Source organism: Macaca thibetana, chromosome 11 (genome assembly GCF_024542745.1).
Source record: "Macaca thibetana thibetana isolate TM-01 chromosome 11, ASM2454274v1, whole genome shotgun sequence".
In the NCBI taxonomy this organism is placed as follows: domain Eukaryota; kingdom Metazoa; phylum Chordata; class Mammalia; order Primates; family Cercopithecidae; genus Macaca; species Macaca thibetana.
This window is the reverse complement of record NC_065588.1, coordinates 63,853,516-63,867,133: the sequence shown is the minus strand read 5'-3', so window position 1 is coordinate 63,867,133 and position 13,618 is coordinate 63,853,516. Positions and strand designations below refer to the sequence as shown.

The following is a 13,618-nucleotide window of genomic DNA, read 5'->3' as shown; positions in this document are numbered from 1 at the left end:
GGTTTTCTACTCCTATTTGAGGCCTTTCTCTGTTCGGCACGTGGCTGTTTCTGCTATTTTCCTTGAGCCAAAATCCCAAGAGAAATATCCCAAACATTAAAAGAAGAAGTCAAGATCCAACCTTTGCAGAAGATGCTTTTCCAGTGAATGCCATGGCCCCACCCCCACCCCAGCAATTACATGTGTTTAGCTTTTTCTAAGCTCCTTTTTTTTTTTCCACATTTTTCCCTGGCTTGTCCCCAAGTAGCCGCTTCCTCCCAACTCATCTTTTGCTTTATCCCCTCCCTATTTCCCTTCATTTGTTTTTCTTAGAATTCTCCTACACTCTATTTTGTTTATCTTCTGAGCCATCACATCCTCTATTAACTGAGGTTATCGCTGGGTGCTGACTCCCATGTAGACAGCATTCATATTCTTCTGACCCTACTTTAAAAGGGAATTTTAATTAATTATTTATGCTTTTTTTTTCTCCCAAAGGGGTGATCACTCAGATTTTCTAAGGTCCCTGCTGCCCTACTCTATTACAGAATTCCATCAGCTTGAAGACAGCTGGCAGGAAGCACCGCCCATCCCTGTCCTTATCTAAGGATAGAGATGACCGTCCAGCCTGCCTCCACGCCTGCCCTTCCCTTGGCTCCCTTTGAAAATACTCCTTTCTCAATCACTTGGCATCATCAGTTGCAAATTCAACCATGAGAGAGAAAAAAAGTAATGCTGAACTCTATGCCTTCCTAGGACACTAAATATTATCAAGTTAAGCTCAGCCTGAATCTTATGGTAGCATTAACTTGTAGTTTTTAATTTTATTTTGTAGAAATGACTTCTTATAAATCTGTGTTCACTCCAGGCTGCTGGAGCAGATGTGGAAGGAACCATAGAAGAAATGGCATGAAAGCAAAGTGACATTTGCCTTAGATATCCTTCCTCAAGGGATTATGTCTCAGTAGCTTTTGGTAGTATGTGGCCCTGTGGGAATTTCTTCTGCCTCCTCATCTTTAAAACAAAACAAACAAACAAAAAGCGATTGTCTTGATTTTTCAAGCATACACACGCCATTTTTCTTCTTTTTTTCCCCCACTTCTACCCCTTCCCCAGCCCCTACACACCACTTTAAATGAGTGAAGGGAACCTCTTTGGTACCTCTTTTTAAATTGGCCAAGTTAGTCAAAGGTTGCCTTTTGTTCCAAGGGTTTAAAGCACTTAAGACAGGATCTTGCCACTAAGATGAAGAATAAATGCCAGAACCAGGGAAACTGGTGCCTAGAGAGGTTAAATTGTTACAAATGAAGGGCTGATGGGGGAAGTAGAATTAGATGTTTAGCTGCTGACTTCTTTCACTAATTCTGTGTCTATGTGCTGAAGGCTCAGGTATGATATTGATAAACTACAGTGTTTCTACAGAAGACAGTGAACTTGAGCCAAAGATCCTAATATTCCCTCTTATAACAGCACTATGGCTTTTTTTCCTTTATTACTTGACATAATTGTAATTTAAAATGTTTCCATTGTTCCAGGTGATATGGAGTCACTGTGCACTGTTAGATCCACATCACCTGGAACTACAGCAAAACAAGAAAGGCCAAATTCAATGCAGAAATCACCTGTCTGAAGGCAGTGGCGGGCTGTCGAGGCTAAGAGAACTGGAGGGGCTTGAGAGAGCAGAGAGGTGAGCTGATGGCAGAGCTGAGAATCTGAGGACAGAGAAGCCAGAGAACTTCTAAAAGAGACCTGAAGGGTTTCAAACACACAGCTGGCCTTCCCTTCAAAGCATGTGTTGAATTGGGGGTATATGAGGAGTAGAGGTTGAAAAACAGAAGTGGAAAGACTCTGAAAATCATCAGAGTTTCTGGCAGTCTCAGGACATGAAAATAGGAACTCAGGACCTGCCAAGGAAGGGATCCCAGTGAAGACACCAGGTTCTCCACTGGGCCAAGGATAGACAGTAACCTGGCCTCACTGCCACACCGAAAATTAAATCAAGATGGATCATGACCTAAATGCAAAAGATAAAACAATAAAACTCCTAAAGAAAACAGGAAAAGATCTTCATAATCTTGGAGTGCAATTTCTTTTTTTTCTCCCAGTTTTAAAAACAGCGTACTCTGCTTCAAAAGCATTTCAACATTCTGAGAGAACTCAAATCTATGTATTAAGCATAGGGTGTAGATTGCCTCTGAGGAGAAGGGGCAGCAGGAGCTATGAGGGGCGTGCATGGGGGCTTGTCATCCTGGGTGGTTGTCACCCAGGTGTGTTCATTTTGTGGAAACTCACAGTGCTCTATGCCTTCTCTATGCATTCTTCTGTGCTATGCTGTGCCTCAATAAAAACATTAATAGGAAAGGGAGTCTTAGCCTTCTAATCATACCAAAAAATAACAGAATGTTGCAAAGTGTGTGCCTAAGGTCAGAAGGCTTATGCACCTTCCTTGAAGCTGTACCTATTCAGTTTTCTGACAACAAAGACCTCTACAGTTTGTTTTCGAACTACTAGATTTAATTAAAAATAATCAGAGCGCTTCCCATGACAGCCAATGCCCCTTTTCCATAGCTAAGAATGTCAGCAGAATGCTAGGTCACTATCTAGAAAAATAAGACAGCCCGAAGAAGTGTAAAGAGGTTTAGATTCATCTGTGAACTACAGCCCCCTCCAAAAAGTGCCACCTTCTACAGCATTACACCACCAAGCACAGACCATAAAAAGTCATCTAGTTTGTTTTGTTCTTTTTACAAATGACAGCTGATGTACAGTTGATAACTCAAGACTTCTAATCAATAACACTACCTTACAAATAAGTTTTTTTTTTTTAATTCCAGGAACATTTTTAATTGCCTTCTCTCACAGATCTCTAAGTTCATGGAGTGAGGATAACAAAAGAGTTTCTTTTCATTTTAAAAATGTTTAGAAATATGGACAACTTCGATTGAATTTCTGGGTGCTTGTGACACCCATGAACACAACATGGAAACCACTCGCATTTCCTGGAGTGCTTCACAAACTACAGTGTGATTATATTTCAACTGTGGAATGAAACCCAATGAGAACAACAGACTCTCAAATAGGAGGTGGTCAGTTACTGCAGTTGTCCTGTATATACGCACATGGAGACAGACATGCAGTTTTCCTCATTATTCTCTTTTGCATCCTCTTTTTCCCTTTCTCATACGCCTCACCTTATCTTCCACCTTTTCTTCTGGTGTGTGCTAGATGATCTCTTTATTCCACCTGTATCAGGCAGTTCTCACACTGCTATAAAGACATACCTGAGACTGAGTAATTATAAGAAGAGGTTTAATTAGCTCACCGTTCTGCAGGCTATAAAGGAAGCATAGTGTCATCTGCTTCTGGGGGGTCCTCAGGAAGCTTCCAGTCATGGTGAAAGGCAAAAGAGAAGCAGACACTTCACATGGCAGAATGGGAGCAAGAGAGAGAGCATGGATTGCGGGGAAACTGTTGCACACTTTTGAGCAACCAGATTTTGTGTGAACTCAGAGCAAGAGCTCACCACCAAGGGGATGGCCCAAGCCATTGATGAGGCATTCGCCCCCATGATCCAAACACCTCCCACCAGGCCTCTCCTCCAGCACTGGGGATTACAATTCCACATGAGATTTGGGTGAGGACAAATAGCCAAACTCTATCACCATCCCTTTGCTTTAGATTATCATTGGCCACCTACTTCCCATATATCTTCTTCAACTTTGTTATAAGGTAGCTTTTCACCATCACTAAAATTGTCCTGCATGTTTTATTTTTCTGTCACTGTATAACAAATTACCACACACTTAACAGCTTTTAACAAAGTCCAGCACGATGTCACCTGGTTCTCCTCTCAGGGAATCACAAGGCAGGAACCAAGTCATCAGCCAAACTGGGTCCTCACCTGGAGGCTCTAAGTAGACATCACCTCCAGGTCCATACAGGTTGCTGGAAGAATTCAGTCCCTTGTGGTTGTAGGACTGAGGATCCTCTTTCCTTGATGCCTGTTGGCCAGGGCCTCTCTCAGCTCTTTTAAGGTTTCCTGAATTCCTTCTCAGGTGGGCCTCCTGCAACTTCAAGCCATAACCCCTTTACTCTTCAAATCTCTCCGACTTCTCCTTCCGCCCCCAGCTGGGGAAAGCTCTCTGCTTAAAAGGTCTCATGTGATTAAATTAGGTCCTCCAAGATAATCTCCTGTCTTGAGGAGATTACCTAACCCTGCCATGAAATATGACAACCACACTAGTGAGTGATGTCCCCTCATATTCCCAGGTTCCAGGGATTAGGGGGAAATATCTTTTGGGGGGCATTTTAGGAATTCTACATACATAACATGTCATCCAGGTTTTTGGCCACAACTCCAGTAGAAATGCCTACATTTGTGAATTTACTATTGGGCAGAGATCTAAGTAGAAGAGGAAGGTGGGGCATAAGAGTGGAGTGTTATCTTTCTTCTTGCCTCCCTTAGTTGGCCTACAATCCTTTATTTCCTGTTCATAGTATACCACACCATTTCATCAAATGTGTATTTCTCTTTCACCACACATTGTATTCCACCTCTCTCTGTATTTCCACTTCTTGGAAACTGCAGTTTACAGGGGCCTCTGGATTATTCTTTGCATTTTCCTCCCAGCATTGTCTTCATAAAGAAGGCATGAACAGACATCTTGCCTTTTGGTTTCTTGGGGTCACCTTTAGCTATCCTGACTGTACTGTTTATTACTCTAGGCAACATAGTATACAACAATTTCTCAGTGTTGCACTAGCTGTCTCCACAAGAACTGTCTCAGGCAAAGATTTCTTAAGACACAAAAAGCAATAACTGTGAAAGGGAAAAATATTGATCAATTTTACTACATTAAAATTAAGAGCTTCAGTTCTTCAAAACCATTAAGAGAGTAAAAAGCCATACACTAAGAGAGAGATTTTCAATACATATATTTGACAAAGGACTATTATCTGGAATATTTAAAGCACTCCTTCAAATCAATGAGATACAGGAAAATAACTCAATAGAAAAATGGGCAAAAGTCAGAATAGATACTCTATGAGAGAAGATGTTCAAACAGAAAATGAACATATGAAAAGGCACTCAACTTCATTAGTCATTAGGAAAGCACAGATTAAAATTAAAATGCAAAAATCCAGTGACTCAGGAGAGATTGAGCTGGGAGGACTGCAGCCCCAGTAACCCAGGAGGCTGAGGTGGCAGTATTGCTTGAACCCAGGAGCTCGAGGCTGCTGTGAGCTATGATCACACCACTGCACTCCAGCCTGGAAAACAGAGCAAGTCTCTGAAACATAAAAAGAAAATGTTTTTAATCATAATGCAAAAACTACAACATACCCTCCAAAATGACTAACATGAAAAAGACAGACAATATAAAGCAACCAGAACTCTCTTATTCCGCTGACCAGAGTGTAAATTGTTACAACTACTTTGGAAAGCTGTTTGACAGTGTCTACTAAAACCGAACATACCCATACCTTATACTCAGCAATCGCACTCCTAAAAATATGCCCAACAAAAATACATATGTATATCTAACAAAGAGCATGAACAAGAATGTTAACAGCATTAATATTAACATAAGCAGTATTTGTAATATTCCCAAATTGGGCACAACCCAAATGTCCATCAACAATAGAATGGATACAAAAATCATGGTAAATTCATACAATACAGGAGAACAATATGCAAGAATGAGAATAAATGAACTATAGCTACATGCAAAAAAAGGATGACTCACAAACATAACGTTGAGTGAAAAAGAAGCCCATTGCAAAAGAGTGTGTCACGATTCCTTTTTTACAAAGTTTTACAACAGGCAAAAGTAATCTGTGGTTGTGTTATTTTGGTGCAAAAGTAATTACGGTTTTTGCCATTACTTTAGAGTTTGAATCCTGGCAGTGAATACTATACTGACTTTTATTAGGTTGATGCAAAAATAATTGTGGTTTTTGTCATTAAAGTAATGTATGAAAGAAAACTGCACATTACTTTAATGGTAAATGCTGCAATTATTTTTGGACAAACCTAATAGAAATCAGTATAGTATTCACCCTTGGAAGTAACTGTGAGTGGAAGGAGGCACAAGAAGGCATCTGGGGTGCCGGTAAGATTCCGATCATTGGACTGGGTGCTAATTATATGTATGCATTTGTTGTGTGAAAATGAGTTGAGCTGTGCACTTATTTGTGCGCTTTCTGTATGCACTTCATACTGCAACAAAATGTTTATATGATGCAGAACAAAGTATTATCCAATATCTTTCCTACCCATGAGTGCAGAACCACACCTGGTTTGTTCACTACAATGTCAGCATCCTGTAAACAGTGTCTAACACACATTGTTGCTTGTCGAATGGCAGATTAATGACTTTTTAAAATAATTTCCTTAATACAGCTGATTTTTATTTTGTCGTCGTCAGTGGAGTTACATTGACCCGTTTTATCAAATATCTTTTGATATTGCAAGGCAGTTGTTGCAGGTAGACCAGCTTGCAGAGGGGAGAGCTGAGAGCAAAATGTAGTGAGGGAGCTGGAAGTTAAGCTCCCTGAGGTCGAGAACTTTTATACTGCTTGCTCACTGTGCAAGGTGGTGCTGTCTGGATAACTTTATATGAGTAAGTCATTCATCCTCATAACAACCAATGAAACGCCTCACAGATGAGCGAACTGATGAGAAAACTGAGGCTTAGAGAAGTTTTATAACTCAAGTAGGGAATAACACTGCCAGGATTTAAACTCTAAATCTGAGTTTAACTATGGTACTATCTTCTTACCTCTGCACATAGGATGCACTTGAAAAATATTTGTGTAAGGAGTACAAAATGGACCTCTCCATCATCCCTTATGTTTCTCCTCCCCACTTCCCCACAGAGGCATAATTGCGTACTTACGGTCTGGTCTCAGTGGTCGCAGTAGGGGGTGGGGAACTGGGAGAAGGAGGGCAAGGCAGCCTTTTAGCCCAGTCTGCTAGTTTAGACAGGGTCAAAGACACGGACATTTGACATCATCCCCAAGTGAGATTATATGTGCAGTAACATTCACTCGTCTAACTGGAGGGAGTTGTCCCTCACACAACCTTAAACGTGGGTCCCACTCCCTATAGTATACCCTGTAGACATGCTTATTTATGTTGTAAATCTTTTGAAAAGCAAAATAATTACATTGCACTTACTTAAATGAATGTGTTAAGATCACTCATTTCTTAAACATTAAAAAGTATACCACAATGTTTGTAAGCCTGTCTTGGCATTTCTTCACTTTCTAACACATCATGAATATCAAAAATTAAAAAGCGGAAGTGGCTCAGGCACTTTTACTTCAGAGAGACTCTGACTAATGCCTAAGAAGTTGGTTTCTGTGTGCACAGCAGGATTTTATCTCATGCCAACCAGAGCTGTAACTACTGCTACATGGGAAGAGACAGAAAGGTAGCCCTTGTGACTCAGTGAAACCCACAGAAAACTGAAAGCCTCATTCAATTTCAACTCTTTACCCTGCAAGGCTTGTTCCTAGGGTAGCTTTAAATAGTCACCGAAATGCTTGATTTTACTTTCACTTCCTTCCTTCCCCATCTCAAACCTCTGTAGAGGTTCTTAGGAGGTTTTCATGACTAAAGCAGATGATAACAGCAATATCTTTCACTTAGACGGACTTTACAGAACCTTTCAGTTTGTTCTCCTTTGGTCCTCTCAAAAGCCCAGGCAACAGCAATGACTACTGTTGTTTGATAGTCCTGGTGACTAACAACCCATTCTCCATCCCCCAAAAAGTTGGGAGTGACTTTTCCTTTCATTACAGAACACTAAACAGCCAAGAATGGATCTCATCCCCCATGATGGGGAGAAGAAACACAATACAGTTCAAAGGCTGAGAACCTTAGTATTGCCTTAAAAGTGCTTTGCTCATTGATGCCTTCGTCTTCAATTATATGGAAATTTTTTTTTTTTTTTTTTTTTTGAGACGGAGTCTTGCTCTGTCGCCCAGGCTGGAGTGCAGTGGCTGGATCTCAGCTCACTGCAATCTCCGCCTCCCGGCTTCCCGCCATTCTCCTGCCTCAGCCTCCCGAGTAGCTGGGACTACAGGCGCCCGCCACCTCGCCCAGCTAGTTTTTTGTATTTTTTAGTAGAGACAGGGTTTCACCGTGTTAGCCAGGATGGTCTCGATCTCCTGACCTCGTGATCCACCCGTCTCGGCCTCCCAAAGTGCTGGGATTACAGGCTTGAGCCACCGCACCCGGCCTATATGGACCTATTTTAATGCAGTTTAACAATTTTACTATTTTCACCTACTGAAAAAAAATCAATCCAATACTTCTTTCAACATGCACTATAAGCTTGTGAAACTGTCTCTGTGAACGAGGTGAAGGAATTAATTTTTATTTATTGAAGAAACCAAAAGTGGGGTAGGGGTCAGAAGGAATACATTTGGCAGAGGATGCAGCCGTGTTATTTCAAAAGGGGAGAAAAGAATATAACATAAAAGGGAAAATATTTCAAATTTGTAAGGAAAAATAGTTTTCACCAGAAAAATTTCCTCCTGCTCTCATTTTTGTTTGGCTTTGTCTACCCATAGCATTCCAAGCAATCTGTCTCTCAGCACCACAGCTGTGAAATATATGCACTTAAGGAGACTTCCTGCACTGTATTAGCCTCTTCACATTTCACTGGGTTTCATTGTGTGCAATGTCTTGCCACTGACTCTCACACTGTGCTACGTATACTGTTTCATAATCCTACTTTACAGAATAGCATTTTCATCTAATAGACGTTAACATAATGAGGGAAATGGTGACAGAATAATATATGGTCACCAAACCATATTGTCATTTTGGAACAGTTTATTATGTGCACTATGATCCATGTTATTCTAAAATAATGGGTGCATTTATGGGTAAACATAAGTACAGACTTTATACAGAAATTTGCCTCTACTAGATTAGGAGTTGGCAAACTTCTTTGTCGAAGGCTAGATAGTAAATATCTTAAGCTTTGTGGGCTATGCTCTCTCTATCTCAACTACTCAACTCTGCCATTAGCAGGGAAGGCACCCAGAGACAGTACACAATGTATGTAGACAGTGGACAGTGGACAATATGCAATGAATGACTGTGGTTGTCCTAAACTTTATTTATAAAAACACATGGCAGTCGGGTTTGTGACACAGAGATGTAATTTCCTGACCCTTGATCTAGATGATGGGTATGTTTGAAACCACAACACAAAGGCCACTCTGAGACTCTAAGCCCTAAACATCTGTTTGGCAATTTACCTGAAAAGTTGTGGTATTTTTTTTAAGTTAAAATTAAAATGACTTTTCTCCTGAGAAAATATTTAAAAGAGTAGGTATTTGACAAGTAAGTTGAAGGACACACTGGTTATTTTTCTACATCACAATAAAATTAATATAAAACAGGTCATTGGAAATAAAAGAATATTTTTTGAAAATGTTGATACATTGAATACACTGCCAATGCCTGGCTGAGCCTTGAGCATCACAGATCTTTGGTTTAAAACGTTATTCATGTCCAGAGTCTCCCTCACAGGAATTTGATTGTAGAAAGTCAAGTTCATGTGTTTCCAGACTCACCTCCTCCTTTAATCTTGGTGCCATTGTTGGGCCGTGTATTGACTATTATTAAGGCAAAGCCAAGACTTGTAGAGATTCAGTATGATTTTTCAAGACATTGATAAATGATTTAATTTCTAATTTGAGGTTGATGGTGATAGTCCTTTCCTTTATTTGGGAGTCTTTCTGAGATTTTAACAGGCATTTCCCAGTCAAAAATTTGTTTGTTTATTTTACTATATCTTTCTTAAGACAGGGTCTTGCTCTGTTGCCCAGGCTGGAGTGCAATGACACAGTCATGGCTCACTGCAGCCTCTTATCTCTTGGGCTCAAGTGATCCTCCCATCTCAGCTTCCCAAGTAGCTGAGATCACAGGCATGCACCATCACATCTGGCTAATTTTATTTTATTTATTTATTTTTATTTTTGTAGAGACAAGGTCTCCCTATATTGTCCAGCAAGTGTCGAACTGCTGGGCTCAAATGATCTTCCCACCTCGGCCTCCCAAAGTGCTGAGATTACAGGCATGAGCCAATGCTGAGCCAGGAGTTGGTTTAAATTACAAACAAATGAACTGAAAGGCATTCCATGTCAGGTGGCACATTGTTGAACATGAAAGGAAAGCAGGGTTACTCCCTTGGCTACCTAAATTTCTTCCTGCACTGAGCTGCCACCTTAGACATAAAACACTGGCAGGCAGTAGAAATGATTCTATTACAATATTAGCCCTTGCATATTAACAGAATTTACTTTAAAATATGCAAGTCAGTTGCACATAAATTGAAAGATTGTCTTGTTAAAGAACAAGGCTGCCCTGCTGAGACCCAAGATAACAGGAATAGACCTGCCTTCTTATTGCTCAGAAAACAGGAGGCAGCATCTTGGGCTGGGACAGAGGGGAAGGATTCTGTCGCTAGAATTCCTTTCTTATCTTTCCCTGGCTGACCCTGGCTTATGGATCTTTCCTTGTCATAAACTGGGCTTTTCCAATGGCATAGCAATTTTACACTATTTTTTATTACTCAACACCTGATTGCAATATTTATTTTCATATTTGGCATTGGACTTTTATCAGCCTTCCTCCTTGAAGTGTTCAAACAAAGTGGGCAGGAGGACAGGTAGCTCCTGTGTGGTCAATGTCTCTTGAATAAATGAATGAATGAAAATCTGCATTTATTCATTCATCCATTCCATGAATATTTATTGAGTACCTACTGTGTACTAGTAAAGAAAACAGGCAAAATTCCTGTCCTAATGGAGCAAACATTCTTTAAATTCAGAAAATTTTAAATAATGACATTAATTTAACAAGCGGGAAGTTCTATGGAGAAAAGTAAAACAGGAAAGGGGAAAGGGAATCCTATAGGAACTGGGTAGCCTAGTTATGGTAGCCAAGGAAGCCTTAAATATGGTAGCCAAGGAAGGCCTCAGTAAGAAGACATCTGAGCAAAGACTAGAAAGAGGTGAGAGAGAGAGAGAGAGAGAGAGAGAGTGCCTTGTTGATTTCCGAGGGAGAGAGCTCCAGTTGGAGACAATAGGGGTAGAGCAGAATCATGGGGTAAAAGCTTACCTATGTGAGAAACACCCTGGGGCACGGAGGCTGAGAATATAAAAAGGACAAAAAGGAAGAGGATCAGATCATGGAAAGAACCTGGGCATTTATTCTAAATGAAGCAGATCAATCACTTGCTTTTTCAGGTTTTCAAGAGTCTATTAGGGCATGACATGTTCAATGGTTTTAACCCCTCATTCCAAAAAAACAAAGAATACATGTCTGTTATTCTTTCATTGTCTATGTTTAATTTTCTGATGCATGAAATAGGAATAACACCTAGCTTTCCTTACAGAGGTGGTTGAAGGGATCTAATGACCATCAATATGGAAACATGAATTTAGACTGTTCGATAAATTGGCAACACAACTATTTCAACAACTTTCTATTAAGCACCTATTACGGGGAAGGCAAATTAAACCTTTGTGCAAGAGAGGAAGGAAGAAAGATAAAAGAATTGGATTCCTAGGTATTTTATTCTCTTTGAAGCACCACGCCTGGCTAATTCTAGTATTTTTAGGAGAGATGGGGGTTTCACCAAGTTGGCCAGGCTGGTCTTGAACTCCTGACCTCAGCCTCCCAAAGTGCTGGGATTACAGGTGTGAGCCACTGTGCCCGGCCTGTTAGTTTGTTTTTAAAATGCCTCCAAACTACCCAGGATTGAGAACCCTCAGCTTTATCATTGTGGGAACGAGGTGGGAGTAGGGTGTGGGTAGTATTTAACTGAGAGTATAACTTAAACTCTCAGTACAAAAGGGGAGTCCTTTCCTTTAGAAATCAGACCTGAAAGCAAACTGAATAATTCACAAGATTGAGATGTCCCTCTTAATGTTTGTAGTTTCTTTCTTTCTTTTCTTCTTTTTTTTTTTTCTTTTTTTGTCGTTTGGTTGGTTTGAGACGGAGTCTCACTGCAATGCCCAGGCTCCCTGCAACCTCTGCTTCCCGGGTTCAAGCGATTCTCCTGCCTCAGCCTCCCAAGTATCTGGGACTACAGGCGTGCGTCACCATGTCCGGCTAATTTTTGTATTTTTAGTAGAGATGGGTTTCACCATATTGGCCAGGCTGGTCTTGAACTCCTGACTTCAAGTGATCTGCCCACTTGGCCTCCCAAAGTGCTGGGATTATGGGTGTGAGCGACCATGCCTGGCAATGTTTGTAGTTTCTTTCACGAATCTACCTCCTTTTCTTCTTTAATCCCTGTTTATCTCTAAATGAGTAAGTAACTGAAAGTAGTAACACGGAATTTTCTCAAGAATATTTTATAAGTTGATTTTTTTTTTCTTTCCTAAAGGAAACAACTCAACTTACCATCTTAATTTGGAGTCTACTTTTTCCGAATGAGTCAATTTTCTCTGATACTTAATCAAGATGCAGCCTTGGGGGAAAATGCCATGTCCCGGTCTCCCCCATCTTCCTTTCCCTTCACCCCACTTTGTCCCTGGGGTCTAGCATGAATGTCTGTTTGGATCGGGGAAGGGAAGGCAGGAAAGCCGCTTCCCCAAATCCACATCCACACAGGGTCTTATGTTAGAGCTGATGTTATATCTAGGTGAGTTTACGCAATGTAGTTACAGAGAGATTGTGATCAGATTCAAAGAAAATGATTTTCATCATTGAGGTTTACGTATGTGCCCATTTCCCATTTATTACATTCACTTGCCCAGAGGATATTAGGCTTTCATTTTTAAAAAATGATCTCATTGTCTAATGAATAATTACATTTCATATATTGTATTAATTTATTAAATGTATGCATTTAAAATGGCATATAATGTTAAAACTCTATGTTGGTAACTATTTAAAAGTATATTTACTGGTAATCTTAAAAAGTGAAAAAAAAAAAAAAAAGAATTGGAGCGGGTTGGAAAGGAAAGCAAAACCAGTAAGATGGGGGAGGAGGAATAAGAAAAGGGAAAGAGGCCGGGCGCGGTAGCTCAAGCCTGTAATCCCAGCACTTTGGGAGGCCGAGACGGGCGGATCACGAGGTCAGGAGATGGAGACCATCCTGGCTAACACGGTGAAACCCCTTCTCTACTAAAAAATACAAAAAACTAGCCGGGCGAGGTGGTGGACGCCTGTAGTCCCAGCTACTCGGGAGGCTGAGGCAGGAGAATGGCGGGAAGCCGGGAGGCGGAGATTGCAGTGAGCTGAGATCCAGCCACTGCACTCCAGCCTGGGCGACAGAGCAAGACTCCGATTCAAAAAAAAAAAAAGAAAGAAAGAAAAGGGTAAGGCGATAGTTTCATGTGTTTAACCACAGGGATAAAGAGCATGGCATTTGGGATTGGATTGACCTAGTTTCAAATCTCAGATAGTCCACCTACTGGCTGTGTGACCTGGAGTAAGTCCGCACTTTGAGCCTATTTCCCTCTATGTAAACTTGGGGTTTGACATCTGCCTCATGGCACATTGTCAGGATTAAAAGAGATATTGCACTAAATACCTAGCACAATGCCAGCACTAATTTACTTAGTAAATATTAACTACTTTCTTATTATAATTGTCATCAGCAGC

At 40.7% G+C, this 13,618-nt stretch overlaps 1 protein-coding gene across 2 annotated transcripts in view; it reads right to left on the bottom strand.

Moving 5' to 3' along the window:
- Positions 1-2,295: 2,295 nt before the first annotated feature.
- The window catches only part of DYRK2 (dual specificity tyrosine phosphorylation regulated kinase 2), a 92,169-nt gene continuing 80,846 nt past the window's right edge, over positions 2,296-13,618 (bottom strand). The window contains exons 3-4 of one of the 2 annotated variants that reach the window (XR_007717753.1): positions 11,123-11,152; positions 2,296-5,268 (exon numbers count right to left, since the gene is read on the bottom strand). The gene's annotated coding sequence lies outside the window, so the exon portion shown is untranslated. Of the gene's footprint in view, positions 11,153-13,618 lie in introns of both variants that reach the window. The other variant, XR_007717752.1, reaches the window with a different exon arrangement.